This window comes from Mus musculus, chromosome 3, assembly GCF_000001635.26.
Source record: "Mus musculus strain C57BL/6J chromosome 3, GRCm38.p6 C57BL/6J".
Classification (NCBI taxonomy): domain Eukaryota; kingdom Metazoa; phylum Chordata; class Mammalia; order Rodentia; family Muridae; genus Mus; species Mus musculus.
Window position 1 is genome coordinate 158,800,319 of NC_000069.6, and position 19,289 is coordinate 158,819,607.

At 38.0% G+C, this 19,289-nt stretch overlaps 1 pseudogene; it reads left to right on the plus strand.

Annotated features, from left to right (window-relative positions):
* Gm3092 (predicted gene 3092) lies at nt 8,364-9,410 on the plus strand (annotated as a pseudogene).

Genomic DNA, 19,289 nt, shown 5'->3' on the forward strand with positions numbered 1-19,289 from the left:
AAGTAGCTGGATATAAAATTAACTCAAACAAGTCAATGGACTTTCTCTACACAAAGAATAAACAGGCTGAGAAAGAAATTAGGGAAACAACACCCTTCTCAATAGTCACAAATACTATAAAATACCTTGGTGTGACTCTAACTAAGGAAGTGAAAGATCTGTATGATAAGAACTTCAAATCTCTGAAGATAGAAATTAAAGAAGATCTCAGAAGATGGAAAGATCTCCCATGCTCATGGATTGGCAGGATCAACATTGTAAAAATGGCTATCTTGCCAAAAGCAATCTACAGATTCAATGCAATCCTCATCAAAATTCCAACTCAATTCTTCAAGGAATTAGAAAGAGAAATCTGCAAATTCATCTGGAATAACAAAAAACCTAGGATAGGAAAAACTTTTCTTAAGGATAAAAGAACCTCTGGTGGAATCACCATCCCTGACCTAAAGCTTTACTACAGAGCAATTGTGATAAAAACTGCATGGTACTGGTATAGTGACAGAAAAGCAGACCAATGGAATAGAATTGAAGACCCAGAAATGAACCCACACACCTATGGTCACTTGATCTTCAACAAGGAAGCTAAAACCATCCAGTGGAAGAAAGACAGCATTTTCAACAAATGGTGCTGGCACAACTGGTGGTTATCATGTAGAAGAATGCAAATTGATCCATTCCTATCTCCTTGTACTAAGGTCAAAATTTAGTGGCTCAAGGAGCTCCACATAAAACCAGAGACACTGAAACTTATTGAGGAGAAAGTGGGGAAAAGCCTCGAAGATATTGACACAGGGGAAAAATTCCTGAATTGAAGAGCAATGGCTTGTGCTGTAAGATTGAGAATTGACAAATGGGACCTCATGAAACTGCAAAGCTTCTGTAAGGCAAAAGACAGCTTCAATAAGAAAAAAAGGCCACCAACAGATTGGGAAAGGATCTTTACCTATCCTAAATCAGATAGGGGACTAATATCCAATATATATATAAAGAACTCAACAAGGTGGACTCCAGAAAATCAAATAACCCCATTTAAAAATAGGGCTCAAAGCTAAACAAAGAATTCTCACCTGAGGAATATTGAATGGCTGAGAAACAGCTGAAAAAATGTTCAGCATCCTTAATCATCAGGGAAATGCAAATCAAAACAACCCTGAGATTCCACCTCACACCAGTCAGAATGGCTAAGATCAAAAATTCAGTTGACAGCAGATGCTGGTGAGGATGTGGAGAAAGAGGTACACTCCTCCATTGTTGATGAAATTGCAAGCTTGTACAACCACTCTGGAAATCAGTCTGGCGGTTCCTCAGAAAATTGGACATGGTACTACTGGAGGATCCCGCAGTACCTCTCCTGGGCATATATCCAGAAGATGTTCCAACAAGTAAGAAAGACACATGCTCCACTATGTTCATAGCAGCCTTATTTATAATAGCCAGAAGCTGGAAAGAAGCCAGATGCCCCTCAACAGAGGAATGGATACAGAAAATGTGGTACATTTACACAATGGATTACTACTCAGCTATTAAAAAGAATGAATTTATGAAATTCCTAGGTAAATGCATGGACCTGGAGGGCATCATCCTGAGTGAGGTAACCAAATCTCAAAGGAACTCACATAATATGTACTCACTGAGAAGTGGATATTAGCCCAGAAACTTAGAATACTCAAGATATAAGTTACAATTTGCAGAACACATGAAACTCAAGAAGAAGGAAGACCAAAGTGTGGATACTTTGTTCCTTCTTAGAATTGGAAACAAAACACCCATGGAAGGAGTTACAGAGATAAAGTTTGGAGCTGAGACAAAAGGATGCGCCATCTAGAGACTGCCTTATCCAGGGATCCATCCCATAATCAGCCTCCAGACACTGACACCATTGCATACACTAGCAAGATTTTGCTGAAAAGACCCTGATATAGCTGTCTCTTGTGAGACTATGCTGGCACCTAGCAAACACAGAAGTGGATGCTCACAGTCAGCTATTGGATGGATCACAGGGCCCCCAATAGAGGAGCTAGAGTAAGTACCAAAGGAACTAAAGGGATCTGCAACCCTATAGGTGGAACAAAATTATGAACTAACCAGTACCCCAGAGCTCTTGACTATAGCTGCATATGTATCAAAAGATGGCCTAGTTGGCCATCACTGTAAAGAGAGGCCCATTGGACTTGCAAACTTAATATGCCCCAGTACAGGGGAACGCCATGGCCAAAAATGGGAGTGGGTGGGTAGAGGAGTGGGGGGGGGGGTATGGGGGACTTTTGGGATAGCATTGGAAATGTAAATGAGGAAAATACCTAATAAAAATATATATAAAAAAAGACTTTGATGATGTAGCTTTCTTTGTACTTCATGTATATAGTAATAGGAAAGAAGATACAATGACTAGAAAATTATCCAATAGTAAATTATAGTGTTACATTCAATGACTATCAACTAGACATTGTAAACTTTACCCTAGGAAATATGTCTCATGGGAAACAAAGGACTGATCTAAACTCTGTGAATTAGGATGTAGAAGAGGTATTAGCTCTCTTGTAGTCCTCCTATTCAAACTAAGGGTCTATTAATATTATCAAAGAAATGGAAGCAAACAAAATACCTTTAGATAAAGATGTTGGTATTCACAATAGTGAACTGAAAAATTATTTGTCCTTGGAAGGGAATTCTGAAATACCAAAGTATATGAATTGTCTTTGACGTTATGGTAAGTGGGATCACACAACTAAGGTGGTAAATCCTGCATAATTCTACTTTTAAGGATATCTGAATTAGCACTGCCCTTGGCATCAAACATAAGGTGATAATCAAAATCTGGGTCATAAGGACAAATGAGGAATTACTAATTAATAGGCATAAAGTCTAAAATAAACAAGATAAGCATGGTCTAGTGATGTGATGTGCAATATTATATCTGCAGTCAGTGATATTTTTATACCGTTAAATTTTATTTACATGGAAGAATTTCTGTTTTGAATACTTAAAGTAAAATGGAATTTTAAAAGTGAACTTTTAAAAACATGTTTTTGTTCTATTTACTGTAATTCTTTAAATTTCAAATAGTTCTTCATTTGACTTCTTGATTATACTATAAAATTTATTTGATAATTTAGCACATAACTGTCCTGAAACATTGGATAAGAGTATGATGTTTATTGTGTGTATTTGAATGATACCCATTTTATCCAAAAAAGGAGATATGTATTACATTAAAATTTACTTAAAATACTACTGACTTTCTGTTAAACATGTTCCATAAGAATATGTATACTTTGTGATTAAAGAATAAAATATTAGCAATTATGCTCATTGTGTCTCTCCATGGTTAAAATCAGAAAAACTTTGATCACATTTGAAAATAAGCACAAGATTGTGTGGCTCATGGCTCATACCAAGGACCTGGGGGTACCCCAAAAGTGTCCTGCTTCCCAGTGAAGGCCTTCAGGGGCACCAAAAACAGTCCTCTTGGAACCATGCTCCACCAATCCCTTCCCAGTCTGGTCCACCTGGCATATGGCCATCATAGGAAAACTGTGCACCCACCCCTGATGCATTGTCTAGCGCACAGCCTTACCAAAGAGTTCTACAGGCCTCAGGCTAATTCAGCTAACACCAGGGAAAACCAGATGGCTAAAGAACACAATCAACTAGAGCCAGGGCAATATGGCATCACCAGAGCCCTGCTATCCTAGGACAGCAAGCAGGTATTACTAGATACTTTAGCACAGCTGAATCACAAGAAGATGACCTTAAATATAATCTCATAATGATGATAGAGTGCTTTAAAGAGTAAATGAATAAATCCCCTAAAGAAATTTAGGAAAATACAATCAAACAGATGAGGGAAATGAAAAAATAGTCCAAGAACTAAAACTGAAAATAGAAGTAATAAAGGGAACACAAACTCAGACAATCTTGGAAATGGAAAACCTGGAAAAGATAGCAGGAATTACAGACACAAGCATTACTAACAGAATGGAAGACATAGAAAAGAGAATCTCTGACATATAAAATACAATAGATGAAATCAACACAAATAAAATGCAAAAATCTAAAATGTTCATGACACAAAACATCCAGGAAATTTGGGATACTATAAAAATATCAAAGCTGAGATTAATAGGAATAGAAGAAGAAGAATACTCCCACATCAAAGGTCCAGAAAACATCCTCAACAAAATCACTCCAGAAAATTTCCCTAACCTAATGAAGAATATGGTTATAAATGTACAAGAAGCTTACAGAACACCAAATATATTAGATGAGAAAAGAAAAAATCCCCACTACATAATAATAAAAACACTAAATGTACAGAATAAATTAAAAGAATATTAAAAGGAAAAAAGGCCAAGTAACATATAAACATAGACCTGTCAGAATTACATTTGATTCTCAACTGGGAACTTAAAGGCCAGAGGTGACTGGGATAGTCGTGCAGACCCTAAGAGACCATAGATGTCAGCCCAGACTTTTATACCCAGCCAAACTTTCAGTCTTCATAGATGGAAAGAACAATATATTCCATGATAGAACCAAATTTAAACAACATCTCTCCACAAATCCAGAACTACAGAGGATACTAGAAGAAAAACTCTAACCCAATGAGTACTAAGATATCCAAGAAAACACAAGAAATAAGTAATTTCACACTAGGAAAATGAAAAGAATAGAGAAACACATAACCACCACCAACATCAAAATAACAGGAATTAACAATCACTGGTCATTAATGTCTCTCAGAGTGGATATGTAAATAGGATCCATCACTCTGCTATATACAAGAAACACACCTGGGCAACAAAGATAGAACCTCAGAGTAAAGGGCTGGAAAATTGTCTTCAAAGCAAGGAGACACAAGAAGCAAGCTGGAGTAGACATATTAATATCTACTAAAATAGACTTTCAACCACCTATGCTCCAAATGGAAGAGTACCCACATTTGTAAAAGAAATATTACTAAAGCTTAAACCACACATCTAACTCCATACATAGTGGGATATTTCAACACTCCAATCTCACCAACAGCCAGGTCATCGAGACAGAAACTAAACATAGAAATAATGAAACTAACTAACATTGTCAATCAAATAGACCTAACAGATACCCACAGAACATTTCATACAAACACAAATATATACCTTCTTTTCAGTGACTCATTGAACCTTCTCCAAACGAGCATATAATCAGTCATAAAGCTAGCCTCAATAGATACAAGAATATTGAAATAACCCCTAGCATATTATCAGATCACCCTGAATTAAATCTGGACTTCAACAACAACAGAAACAACAGAAAACATATAAACTCATGAAAAATGAATAACTCTCAACTTAATGATCACTGGATCAAAGAAAAGATCAAAAAATTTAAAGACTTTGTAGCATTTAATGAAAATGAAAACCAAACACACCCAAACTTATGGGACACAATGAAAGCAGTGCTAAGAGAAGAGTTTATAGAACTAAGCACCTTCATAAAGAAACCAGAGCGATTAAATACTATCAATTTAACAGCACATCTGCAAGCCCAAGAACAAAAAGAAGCAAACATACCTGAAAGGAATAGATGACAGGAAATAATCAAATACTGGGCTGAAATCAATCAATTAGAAACAAAGAGAAAAATTCAAAGAATAATGAAACCAAGAGCTGGTTCTTTGACAAAACTAACAAGCTAGACAAACCCTTAGGCAAACTAACTAAAAGGCAGATCCAAATCCACAAAATAAGAAAAGGGGGATATAACAAGAGACACTGAGGAAATACAAAGAATCATTAGATCTTACTTCAAAATCTGTTCTCCATAAAATTAGACAATCTAAATAAAATGCATGACTGTATTGATAGATCCCACTTACACAAATTAAATCAACATCAGATAAACAAGTTAAATACTCCTATAAGCCCTAAGGAAATAGAAGCAGTCATTAAAATCCCCCCCCCCCCAAAAAAAAAAAAGCACAGGGTCAGATGATTTTAAGGCAGAATTCTACTAAACTTTCAAAGAAGAGTTAATAGAAAAGACTCCTCAAATGATTCCACCATATAGAAACAGAAAAAACATTGCCAAACTCATTCTATAAGGCCATAGTCACTCTGATACCTAAACCACAGAAAAAGCCAAGAAAGAGAACTTCAGACCAATTTCCCATATGAACATTGATGCAAAAATATTCAATAAAGTATTTACTATGAGAATTTAAAAATACATCAAGAAAATAATCCACCCAGATCACCCCGGAAATGTAAGTGCGGTTCAATATATATATATATATATATATATATATATATATATATATATATATATACTATCAATGAAATCCACCATATAAACAAACTAAAATAATAAAAAATAAAAAAAAGAAATCCCGCACGAACATCTCCTTAGGTGTTGATATAACCTTTGACCACTCCAACCACCCTTTATGTTAAAAGTTTTTGAGTTATCAGGGATACAAGGCACATACCTAAACACAATAAAGGCAATATACATCATGCCAGCAGCCAACATCAAATTAAATGGAGAGAAACTTAAAACAATTCCATTAGTACAGGGGGCAAGACAAGGCTGTCCACTCTCCCCTATCTCTTCAATATAGTACTTTAAGCTCTAGACAGAATAATAATACAAGTAAAGGAGATCAAGAGGAAACAATTTGGAAAAGAAGTCAAAGTATCACTATTCCTGATGACATGATAGTGTATATAAGTGACCCCAAAAATTCTACCTGAGAACACCTACGGCTGATGAACACCTTCATCAATGTGGCTAGGTAAAAAAATTAACTAAAAATAATTCAGTAGCCTTTTTTTTATATAAATAATAAATGGGCTAAGCAAGCAATCAGGAAAACCCTTCACTATAGCTACAAATAATAAAAAATTTAAAAAAACCCTTTGTGTAACTTTAACCAAGCAAGTGAGAGACCTATATGACAAGAATTTCAAGTCTCTGAAGAAAAATTGAGGAAGATATGCAAAGATAAAAAGGTCTCCTATGCTTTTCAGTTTCATGAGGTAAAAGACACTGCCAAGCCTACAGATTGGAAAAAGATCTTCATTAACCCTATATCCAACAGAAGGCTAATATCTAAAATATATAAAGAATTTAAGGATTTAGACACTAACAAATTAAATAAACCAATTTTAAAAATGGGGTAAAGAGGTAAACAGAGGATTCTCAACAGAGGGATCTCTAATGATCAAGAAACACTTAAAGAAATGTCCAGAGACTGAAGAAAAGGCCATCCAGAGACAGCCTGCTCCTCTCCCCCGCCACACACACACCTTGGGATCCATCCCATCTGCAGACATCAAATCCACACATTATTGCTGAGGCAAAGAGGCACTTGCTGACAGAGCCTGGTATGGCTGTTTCCTGAGAGGTTCTACCAGCACCTGACCAATACAGATGAAGATACTTACAGCCAACCACCAGACTGAACCCAGGGATCCCAATGGAAGATCAAGGGGAAAGACTGTAGGAGCTAAACAGGATTACAACCCCATAAGAAGAACACTATCTACTAACCAGACCACCCAGAGCTCCCAGAGACTAAACCACCAACCAAAGAGTATACATGGAGGGATCCATGGCTCCAGATACATATATAGCAGAGGATGGACTTATCTGACATCAATGGGGGGGAAGGCCCTTGGCCCTGTGAAGGCTTGATGATCCCCGGTCTGAAGGGGATGCTTGAGTCACCGGTGAAGCAGGACTGTGTGAGTGGGTGGAGGAGCACCCTCATAGAGGCAAAGGGGGGAGGGGAATGGGGGATGGGATGGGGAGTTTGTGGAGGGGTAACTGGGAAGGGGGATATCATTTGAAATGTAAATGAATAGAATAATTAATAAAAATAAAAGGTAGACTGGCAACATAGTTCAAAAAACTGTTCAAAGTCCTTAGTCATCAGGTAAACGCAAATCAAAATGATTCCAAGATTCTGTGTTATACCCATCAGAATGGCTAAGATCAAAAGCTCAAGGTACAGCACACGCTGGCAAAGATGTAGAGCAATGGGAATACTCTTCTGTTGCTGATGGAATTGCAAACTTCTACAACCACTGTGGAAAACAATTTTCTGGTTTTTCAGAAAATTGGGAATATTTCTACTTCAAGACACTCCTGGGCATATACCCAAAAGTTGTTCTACCATACCACAAGAACATGTGCTCTACTATGTTCAGAGCAGCTTTTTTTTTTTTTTTTTTTTTTTGAATAGCCAGAAACTAGAAACATGTCAGATGTCTCTCAACGGAAGAATTGATAAGAAAATGTGGTTCATTTTACACAATAGAATACCTAGTACTCAGCTATTAAAAACGAAGTCATCATGAAATTTTCAAACAAATGGATGACTATAAATTCTTGCCAAAATAATTAAATGCACAGTGTTTTCCACAAGACAACAAGTGTTGCTTAGACACAGCCAATAATTTGTACAAAGACTGTAAAGACCTAAAAGCCCCTGCTTCTCCAGTCTTTGCCAAAGACTTGCCACTATGTGAATACTCTAGGAGAGGGGTACAGAGGGCTGACCTGTGGCACTAATTCCTGTGGAGGGGATGCCTCCCAATATGGACACACTTGCCATAAAAACCCTGAGCACTCTGTCTGTATCTGTCCTATTGGATATGCTGGAAGGTTCTATGAGGCAGATCACGATGAAAGTGTTTTCATCACCTACCACAATGGGGCTGCATGGCAGGATAGAATCAATAGCTACTCCTGCTTTGGTGTGCCTGGATAGCAAGGCATGGCACATGTTGTGACTTAGAAGTAGATGAATGTGTTTCTGATCCCTGCATAAATGAGGCTGGATATCTCAATGAGATAGGAAATTACACATGTGTATGTTGTCAAGGGTATTCTAGTGTGAGCTGTGAGATGGAAATTGAAGAATGTGGATCCCAGCGATGTCTACATGTCTACATGGTACCACATGTAAGGATGCTCTTGGCCTTACTGTGACTATGCACCTGGATTTCCTGAAGACTACTGTAAACAGCTTTCATGAACAAGCTAGTCAGCCATGTCTCCATGGAGATCTATGTGTGGATGAAGGAAACAACTACTGTTGTGACTGCACAGGTAGTGAATTTACAGGGACTCATTGCAAGACTTTGTTGCTTCTTTGTTGGTCAAATCCATGTCACAATGATACAACAAGTGAAGACACTGTTGACAGCTATATTCGTCACTGCTGGCCTAGATAGATATACAGGTGCCCTATGTGGGGCAGACTTGAATACAGTCACAACCTCTGGCAATTTAGGGGGAATGGACCAAGATGTCTTCAGAGGATCCATAGGGACACATTGTAGGCCTGCCTGCCTTACTCCTTCACCTATCTTGGAGCCACAGGTTATTTTTGTATCTGTCAGTCTGGATTCAGATAGAAGCATATCTTAACTGTTCTCTGAGACGCTTCACTCAGCAGCTGACTGAAACAGATGGAGCGACCTCACAGCCAGTCAAGCACGAGATGGAGCACTGGAAGTTAGCTAGGAAGAATTAAGTGACCCAAAGTGTAGGGATAGACTCCACAGGAAGATCAACAGAGTCAACTAACCTGGACTCTGGGGACACCCCAGAGACTGAACCATGGTCAAACAAGGTTCACAGGCAGAACCTAGCCTCCACTCCCCCATGCACATATGTAACAGATGAGCAGCTTTGTCTTCACGAAGATCCCCCAACAACTGGAACAGCAAAGGAGGCTTACCCTGACACAGGCCTGCCTGTGGCTCCTTTTCCCCTATGCTGCCTTGTCCGGTCTTAGTGGGCAAGAATGTGTCTAGTCCTGTAGTGACTTGAAGTTCCAGAGTGTTGGTACTCAGGGGGGACCTCCACATTTTCAGATGTGAAAGGGAGGGATGGTGGAGGGAGGCACTGTGTGAGGGTGGCTTCGATCAGGATGTAGTTAATAAATAAGTAGATTACTAAAAAGTTATTACAAAAAGGAAATATACACAGATAGAATTATACTTTGTCTTCTCACTTCAATATGAGATGTATAGGACACATACATAATTTGAAGAAATTCCTGTTGTGTTTGCATTTGAACTATGAAAAACTAAAAAGCAAAGGCAAATTAGGCAGATTGCATGTTAGATGATCGATGTTCATTTCAATTCAATGAATAAAGAAGTAGACAAGGTCTTAATTTGGCAATGATATCTTCTAATAAGGCATCCTATATCCCATTAAGCAGGAATAATAAAACTACATATTCTAGTTGTTTCTTTCTTTTTCAAGATGCATTGTTTATATATTTTTATAAGTGCACAAAGACTATATTACGTGGGAGTGGTGAGTATTACCCAAGTGACAACTCCATTGTAACATAGACCATGTGTGGTCTTGCCTGGTTAAGTGCACCCCAAATACAGAGTCCACTTTTACCACAAATATTTGGATTAGACATCCTATTTAGGCTTTTATTAACATAACAAGTCCCTGGTCAGATAGAGTAGTCCTTACAGCTTAATGGATGCCACCATGAACTATGGTCACAGAACTGGGTAAAGGCTCCAGACCCAGGGAGATCACTGAAAAAAATGACAGTGCCCATCACTCCTGCCCCCCAGCCCCCAATTTATATGCTTCCTATTGCCTCTGTGAGCAGAAAATTATTTTTGGCTATGTGCTTTATCCTTAAGAGCTTGGGTCTGGAACCCAAGCTCGGAGAAGTGAGGAGGTGAAGACATTACAGACACAGGCACAAAAAAATCCGGTGCATGATGCATACTCACATGGAGTTGCACCTATTACCTCTACATCCTGTGACCTTATCAGTATTTATTATATACATCAGAGGAGGCAGAACATAGGAGGTGGGAGTATTGTTGGTGCTTCTCAGTAGGAGGTCTTTGTAGATGAGTCTTAGATCCTAAACATCCAGGAGGAGGAAGCTAAGGTTGCTAGGTTTTTTTTCACATGCTAATCAATCATTTGTAAATTCTTTTACCTGAGAGAAGAGGAAGAGGAGGAAGAGGAGAAGGAGGAGGAGGAGGAGGAGGAGGAGGAAGAGGAGGAGCCAGACCCATATGGGGGATAGGTTTTGGCAATTTCTCATGGATACAAGGCCTTGGGTTTTGTCATGGCCATGCCTCTGTCAATAACATATTCATTCACAGCTTCATTCAGCTTGGGCTTCTTCATCTCCTTACAGTTATGTTTGTAAAACTTCCTTGGACAAGAGAAAGTTTGGGTATAAAGAGACTAGATTGCAGAGCCAGGCTGTCTAGCTTCAAATTCTGGCTCTGCCACTTAATTAGTTGTTACCTTGAACATATTCCTTAATTTCTCTATGTCTCATTTGGTAATCAAAGAGCATAAATTTTATTTCTGGCTCATAGCAAATACCACTTATATATTAGCTGCAACTATGGTCCATGGTTGCAGTTATTAAGACTTTGAGTTCTGTCTATGAGGATTGGGTTTGTCTACTTTTATGAAGACACTCAGTTGTCAGGATAACTAGAAAGCCTACCGGAGAAACTACTATGCACTAGGAAAACTCTCTCTCTCTCTCTCTCTCTCTCTCTCTATATATATATATATATATATATATATATATATATATATAAAATTATATATAATTTTTGTCAGGTAATTCTCTTTTTTTCTTGACAACAATTTTATTAGCATTTCAGAAAACAGTAGATTGTACAGGTTATGTAACAATCCTGACAGCCACCAAGAGGGGAGATGGGGAAAAGGCCACGCCTTTCAAGTTAGACATGGAATAGAAACAGCTTGTTCAGAAAGGAAAAACAACATCTAGTAATCTGACTGTCCATCACATCTCACCGCTTTATATTTCTTGGGCTTTATCCAGAGCTTGTTCTGTTGTCAGATGATAGCAGGGTACGAAAAGGCTTCTGATCTCCCTCTGAAATTGGCTTCTTTCTTTCTCTTTCTTTCTTTCTTTCTTTCTTTCTTTCTTTCTTTCTTTCTTTCTCTTTCTTTCTTTCTTTCTTTCTCTTTCTTTCTTTCTTTCTTTCTTTCTTTCTTTCTTTCTTTCTTTCTTTCTTTCTTTCTTCCCTCCCTCCCTCCTTCCCTCCCTCTCTTTTTCTTTCTTTCTTTCTCTTTCTTTCTTTCTTTCTTTCTTTCTTTCTTTCTTTCTTTCTTTCTTTCTTTCTTTCTTTCTTGTAGAAGATGATTTTAATACTTTCAACTGTTGATATTCAACAAACAGAATAGTTATTTAAGGTATATTTCGTTGTTATGACCCCCTTTCCATTTCTGATTTTATTAATTTGGATACTGTCTCTGTGCCCTCTGGTTACTCTGGCTAAGGATTTATCTATCTTGTTAATTTTCTCAAAGGACCAGCCCCTGGCTTTGTTGATTCTTTCTATAGTTCTTTTTGTTTCTATTTTGTTTGATTATTTCCTGCATCTACTCCTTTTTGGTGTATTTGCTTCTTTTTGTTCTATAGCTTTCAGGTATGCTGTCAAGTTGCTAGTGTAAGCTCTCTTCGGTTTCTTTTTGGTATGATGTGGCTTCATTTTCATTAAACTGTAAAAATGTATCTTGTATGGGGTGCAATGTGTGCTTTGAGCTTTAGTAAAGTTTCTTTTATGAATGTACATGACATTGCATTTGGAGCATAGACATTCAGAATTGAGAGTTCTTCTTGGTAAGTTTTTCCTTTGACCAGTATGAAGTGTCCTTCCTTATTTATTTATTTTTTTGATAACTTTGAGCTGAGAGTTGGTTTTATTTGATATTAGAATGGCTACTCCAGCTTGTTTCTTGGGACAGTTTCCTTGGAAAATTGTTTTCCAGCCTTTTACTCTGAGGTAGTGTCTGCCTATGTCACTGAGGTGTGTTTCCTGTACGCAGCAGAATGCTGAATCTCGTTTATGTATCCAGTTTGTTAGTCTATGTCTTTTGGGGGAAATTGAAGTTAAGAGACATTAAGAAAAAGTGATTGTTACTTCCTGTTATTTTTGTTAGATGTGGAATTATGTTTGTGTGGCTATCTTCTTTTAGGGTTGTTGAAAGATTACTTTCTTGCTTTTTCTAGGATGTACTTTCCCTCCTATGTTGGTGTTTTCCATCTATTATGCTTAGTAGAGATGGATTTATGTAAAGATATTGTATAAGTTTGGTTTTGTCATGGAATGTATTAGTTTCTCCATGCATGCTAATTGTGAGTTTTGTTGGGTATATTAACCTAGGCTGGCATTTGTGTTCTCTTAGTGTCTGCATAACATCTGTCCAGGATCTTCTGGCTTTCATAGTCTCTGGTGAGAAGTCTGGTGTAATTCTGATAGGTTTGCCTTTATATGTTACTTGACCTTTTTCCTTACTGCTTTTTAATATTCTTTATTTGTTTAGTGCATTTGGTGTTTTGATTATTATGTGACAGTAGGAATTTCTTTTCTGGCCCAGTCTATTTGGAGTTCTGTAAGCTTCTTGTATGTTCATGGGTATCTCTTTCTTTTGGTTATATATATAAAGGACTCGAGAAGGTGGACTCCAGAAAATCAAATAACCCCATTAAAAGATGGGACTCAGAGCTGAACAAAGAATTCTCACCAGAGGAATACCGAATGGCAGAGAAGCACCTGAAAAGATGTTCCTCCATTGTTGGTGGGATTGCAAACTTGTACAACCACTCTGGAAATCAGTCTGGCAGTTCCTCAGAAAATTGGACATAGTACTACTGGAGGATCCCGCAATACCTCTCCTGGGCATATATCCAGAAGATGTTCCAACAAGTAAGAAGGACACATGCTCTACTATGTTCATAGCAGCCTTATTTATAATAGCCAGAAGCTGGAAAGAACCCAGACGCCCCTCAACAGAGGAATGGATACAAAAAATGTGGTACATTTACACAATGGAGTACTTCTCAGCTATTAAAAAGAATGAATTTATGAAATTCCTAGGCAAATGGATGAACCTGGAGGACATCATCCTGAGTGAGGTAACCCAATCACAAAGGAACTCACACAATATGTACTCACTGATAAGTGGATATTAGCCCAGAAACTTAGAATACCCAAGATATAAGATACAATTTGCTAAATGCATGAAACTCAAGAAGAAGGAAGACCAAAGTGTGGATACTTTGTTCCTTCTTAGAATTGGGAACAAAACACCCATGGAAGGAGTTACAGAGCCAAAGTTTGAAGCTGAGACAAAAGGATACACCATCTTGAGACTGCCATATCTGGAGATCCATCCCATAATCAGCTTCCAAACGCTGACACCATTGCATACACTAGCAAGATTTTGCTGAAAGGACCCAGATAGAGCTGTGTCTTGTGAGACTATGCCAGGGCCTAGCAAACACAGAAGTGGATGCTCAAAGTTAGCTATTGGATGGATCACAGGGCCCCCAATGGAGAAACTAGAGAAAGTACCCAAGGAGCTAAAGGGAACTGCAACCCTATAGGTGGAACAACATTATGAACTAACCAGTACCCCGGAGCTCTTGACTCTACCTGCATATGTATCAAAAGATGGCCTAGTTGGCCATCACTGGAAAGAGAGGCCCATTGGACTTTCAAACTTTATATACCCCAATACAGGGGAATGCCAGGGCCAAAAAGTGGAGTGGCTGGGTAGGGGAGTGGGGGGGAGGGTATGGGGGACTTTTGGGATAGCATTGGAAATGTAAATGAGGAAAATACCTAATTAAAAATATATTAAAAAAACTAAAAAAAAAAAAAGAAAATATTTACTGCACCCTTAAGTTGGGAATCTTAGCTCTCTTTTATACCTATTTTTCTTAGGTTTGCTATTCTCATTGTGTCCTGGGTTTCCTGAATGTTTTGGGCTAGGAGCTTTTTTGCATTTTGCATTTTTTTTTTTACTGTTGTATCAATGTTTCTATCTTCTGCCCTGAGATTCTCTCTTCTATCTCTTGTATTCTGTTGGTAATACTTGCATCTATGACTCCTGATCTCTTTCCTAGATTTTCTAATTCCAGGGTTGTCTCTATTTATGATTCCTTTATTCTTTCTATTTCCACTTTTAGATCTTGGATGGTTTTGTTCATTTCCTTTCCTGTTTGATTGTGTTTTCCTGTAATTCTTTAAAGGACTTTTGTGTTTCCTCTTTAAGGGCTTCTACCTGTGTTCTCCTGTATTTCTTTAAGGACATTATTTATGTTCTTCTGAAAGTCCTCTATCACCATCATGAGAAGTTATTTTAGATCTGAATCTTGCTTTTCTGGTGTGATGGTGTTTCCAGGACTTGCTATGTTGGGAGAGTTAGGTTCTGATGATGCCAAGTAATGTTGGTTTCTGTTGCGTGTGTTTTTACACTTGCTTCCTGTCATCTGATTATCTCTAATACTACCTGACCATGCTATATCTGACTGGAGCCTGTCCTTCCTGTGATCCTGGTTATATCAGAATTCCTTAGATTTCAGCTGTCTCTGTAATCCTATGATTCTGTGATGCTGTGATCCTGAGATCCTGGATATGTCAGAGCTCCTGGGATATCATGCTGCCTCTATGACCCTGAAATCCTGGTGTGACCAAGTTTCTGTGTGATCCTGTGGACCTGGGTGTGTTAGAGCATCTGGGAGTGGGACTTCCTTCAAGTATTATAGGACTGACTGTGGAGTTGGGGTCCAAGGTCTGCTCAGGGCACTGGCCTAGACAGGAAAGAACCTGTGCCATTGGTCAGGTGGAGTTTCTGGGTGCCCGAGTGCCTCTGAACCCCGTTACTTCTGGTGATGGGGCAGATGTGTCCACCTCACATCTGATCCTATGGACACTTTCAATTATATATTAAATCTCACACTTAATGATATAAGGTGTCATTTTGTAATACAAAAGTCACCTTATTATACAGTGTCAGGGTTTAACAACCTCCCTTCTCTCCAAGTTGCAATCATTCTATGATGGGACATATATTTTCTTTCTAGATAAATATTCATTTAAATGTGCATTGTATTTGTGTTTCAGACAAGTAATACACTCACCTAAGCTAGTAAAAATTTTTCTACCCCTACTATCCATTTTTTTTTCATGTTCTACCACTTGAAGCCTGAAATGTTACTTCTGATTATCCTTCCCTGTGCATGCAATATAAATAATAGTGCAGGCAAGGCTGCCTATGCCATACTTTTGGGAATTTAACAATATTACGTTGACAATTGTTTCAAGTCAGAGCTTAGTGCTTTTCCCCATGTCTTTTCACAGCCCCAGGATTTTCCATTGAACCAGTGCTGCCATAATTAATTTCAATGGGTCTGCACTGATGGCCTTTGAGGTTGTTTCAATTTCTTGCTGAGGTACACAGTGCTTTAAAGAATAACTTTACACATACATCTTGCTGCTTCTGTTGTAAGGAAGCTGAAGGTTGTATTCTACAGAAAAGGTTTGTGGGAAAATGAATTGTATGTGTTCACTGGCTTTTGTATTTGATAAGATGAAAATCATTGTTCATAGAAGTTTCTCTGATTTGCATTTTTACTAACTAATATAGATTAGTTGAAGGAGATTTAGCATAATTTTAAAGAATTGAAGAAAGGGTGAATAAATGATCTCCATAAACCGAACTGCTCACTGGTTCTGGAATAGGAACATAGTTGCTAGAGTACCAGAGGAAGCACTCCCTAGCAGCAGTCCCAAATCCCCAATCAAAGGTGCTCTCCGTCAGACTTGTCAAGCATAAATCAATTGACCAGCTTGAGCTTATATAAATCTACCTGTTTTTATGGAGAGAATTAATATATAGTTTACAGGAAGAGGAGGTTGGTTCGTTCTCATTCCTATATAATATGCTACCATGTGACTGTTCTACAATTCACATTCCACTACTGAGTAGCTTTCAATTTCTTTTTTTTTTTTTACAGCATACTTTTATGAATACTTAAATATGCCTTTCAGTGAATCTGAGCACACATTTCTGTTAGGTATGTAGCTAGGTGTAAAACTATTGGGCCATAGAGTGTGCATATGTTCAATATCAGTAAATACCTTCAAATTATTTCCCACATGGTTGTGTAGATTTACACTCCAGTTGTCTATCTGAGTCCAACTAGCATCATATCTTAATTTATAATTGAGGCTATCTTCTTTATTCTTGCTCTGATGTGACTCAATGTAGTATTAAATTGACTTCTTAACAGTATGAAAAATGGGCCTTTACTCAACTATTTACTTGTATTTTTTCCCCAAAATTCTACTGGCTGATCCTTCAAAATACACAAACTAGGTGAACTTACCAGCCCTGCTTCTGTCAGGCTTAGTAGTAACTGGAACTTCCCACTGGACCTGTTTCTTTTCTGCTTCTTTTTAATCTGATCTCAATAGACAGAAGATACTAAACATCTTTCTGTGCTTACTTAAGCTTGGGGCTCTGTCCACATTCTGTTCCAATTGTCAATTTCCCTCCTTTTCATTATTTAGCTCCAACCCCACCCATTGCCTTGTTTTCTGCCAAATACTTCAGTCATGCTCTGACCTCAAGGCAGCTATGTTAATTATTTTTGTAATGTTTTCATAAAGTCCTGAAGACATTCTTATTATAAACTCCCTCAGTGTCTTCATGATTTTCTCAGATGAACCTTGTGTATAAAGCTTATCCTGACCACAGCTACCCCTGACCCAGGCACTCTTGATAGCATTAATCCATTATTTCTATCCCACAGAACTTATTATCCTGTACATAATATATATTTATTTGTGTATTTAACAGACATGTTGTATATGTATGGATCATTTTCCCTAAATGAAATAATATATAAAAGGATTGTAAAGTAAAATAGATTTCATTTAAAATATCGAGATCAACAGGAAAATACACAGATTGTCTATGTATGTGTGTGTCTCTGGATTTCATATATATGTAAGTTTGCATGTGCTTGTGTGTTATTGTGTGTTATAGGTCTGGTTATGGTGGACTCTTTTTCCAAGAATATAACCAAAGTACCCACATATGTAAAGATACCAGTGGGTTTAAGTATTTCATAGAAATTTATTTCCTTAGTAACTTCTTTCCTGTCCTGTGATCACAGTTATGTATCTCTAGGAGACCCCTGAAATCTACAGGCTGTGCTCAAGACTTCTGATCTCTGGTTATCTGTACTATGCTACAGATTTTCAAGGTGAAACTGGTTCTACTTTCTTCATTGTAGTATCTGTGTATTTAACCAATGGTTAGCACTAATTCACACCTGCTCCTAGTTCTTCTTTCTCAGGTAGAGAACTTAGAGGGCTCATGAATGACATATCCCTAAATAGTACTCCCAGCCAAATCACCACTAGTTGCCTAAGTAGTTCCTACTTCCTGGTCAGAGGAAAGTAGAATGAACAAGAGCAAGGCTTTCCTCTGCCTTTCTTCCTACATCAGATACATACTTATTTCAACCAGCACAGGGCACGCTAGAAGACATGGGTCCAAGAGCTTTCAATGTGGGCTTGTGCCTTCACCTCCCTCAGGCTTAGTTTTCTTACCTATTAAGAGGACAAAACACCTCTCTCTTGTTATTTTTCTATTTCCCAGGGCTGATGTGCAGGCCAAATAAGATAGTGGTTATGGAGGGAAGAAGCCTTTAACACAGTGTTTCCCCTAACCAGCTAGGACCAGGTGTCAGGACATTGGTGGAAAAAGGTTTTCATCCTAACTCTTGCTTTGTATTAGGATCACATGAAGCAGAGTTGAAAGCAGTCCTCACTAATACTAATCTTGTACTGAACAGAATTCCACAAAGCTATCTCTTATGTGAGTGATCAGTGCTGGTATCACTGTTATCACATCAGGCAATGACTAAAGAAAAATTAAGATGGCAGGCTCTATAGCTTTAAAACATACATCTGTGCTTCTTCAGTGATCTGACTAGATGCTGTAGACTCTGGACAGGCAAATGAATGCTTTGCTCTGCTTATTTTCTATTTTGTGTGTCTTAAGAAACTTGGTAAAAGCCGGGCGGTGGTGGCACATGCCTTTAATCCCAGCACTTGGGAGGCAGAGGCAGGTGGATTTCTGAGTTAGAGGCCAGTCTGGTCTACAAAGTGAGTTCCAGGACAGCCAGAGCTACACAGAGAAACCCTATCTCAAAAAACCAAAAAAACAAAAAACAAACAAACAAACAAAAAAACAAAACAAACAAACAAACAAAAACCCCAAAGAAACTTGGTAAAATACTGAGTTACAATGTTCATAAATTTAGTCACTGACAATATTCTAGCAATGGGTATTTTATATTGCCAGGAGTATATAATCATGGTTATATGAGTATATGGTGACAGAGAACATGAAGACAGGGTCAAATATGTAATTTTATGTATTTTCTGCAGCTGGACATG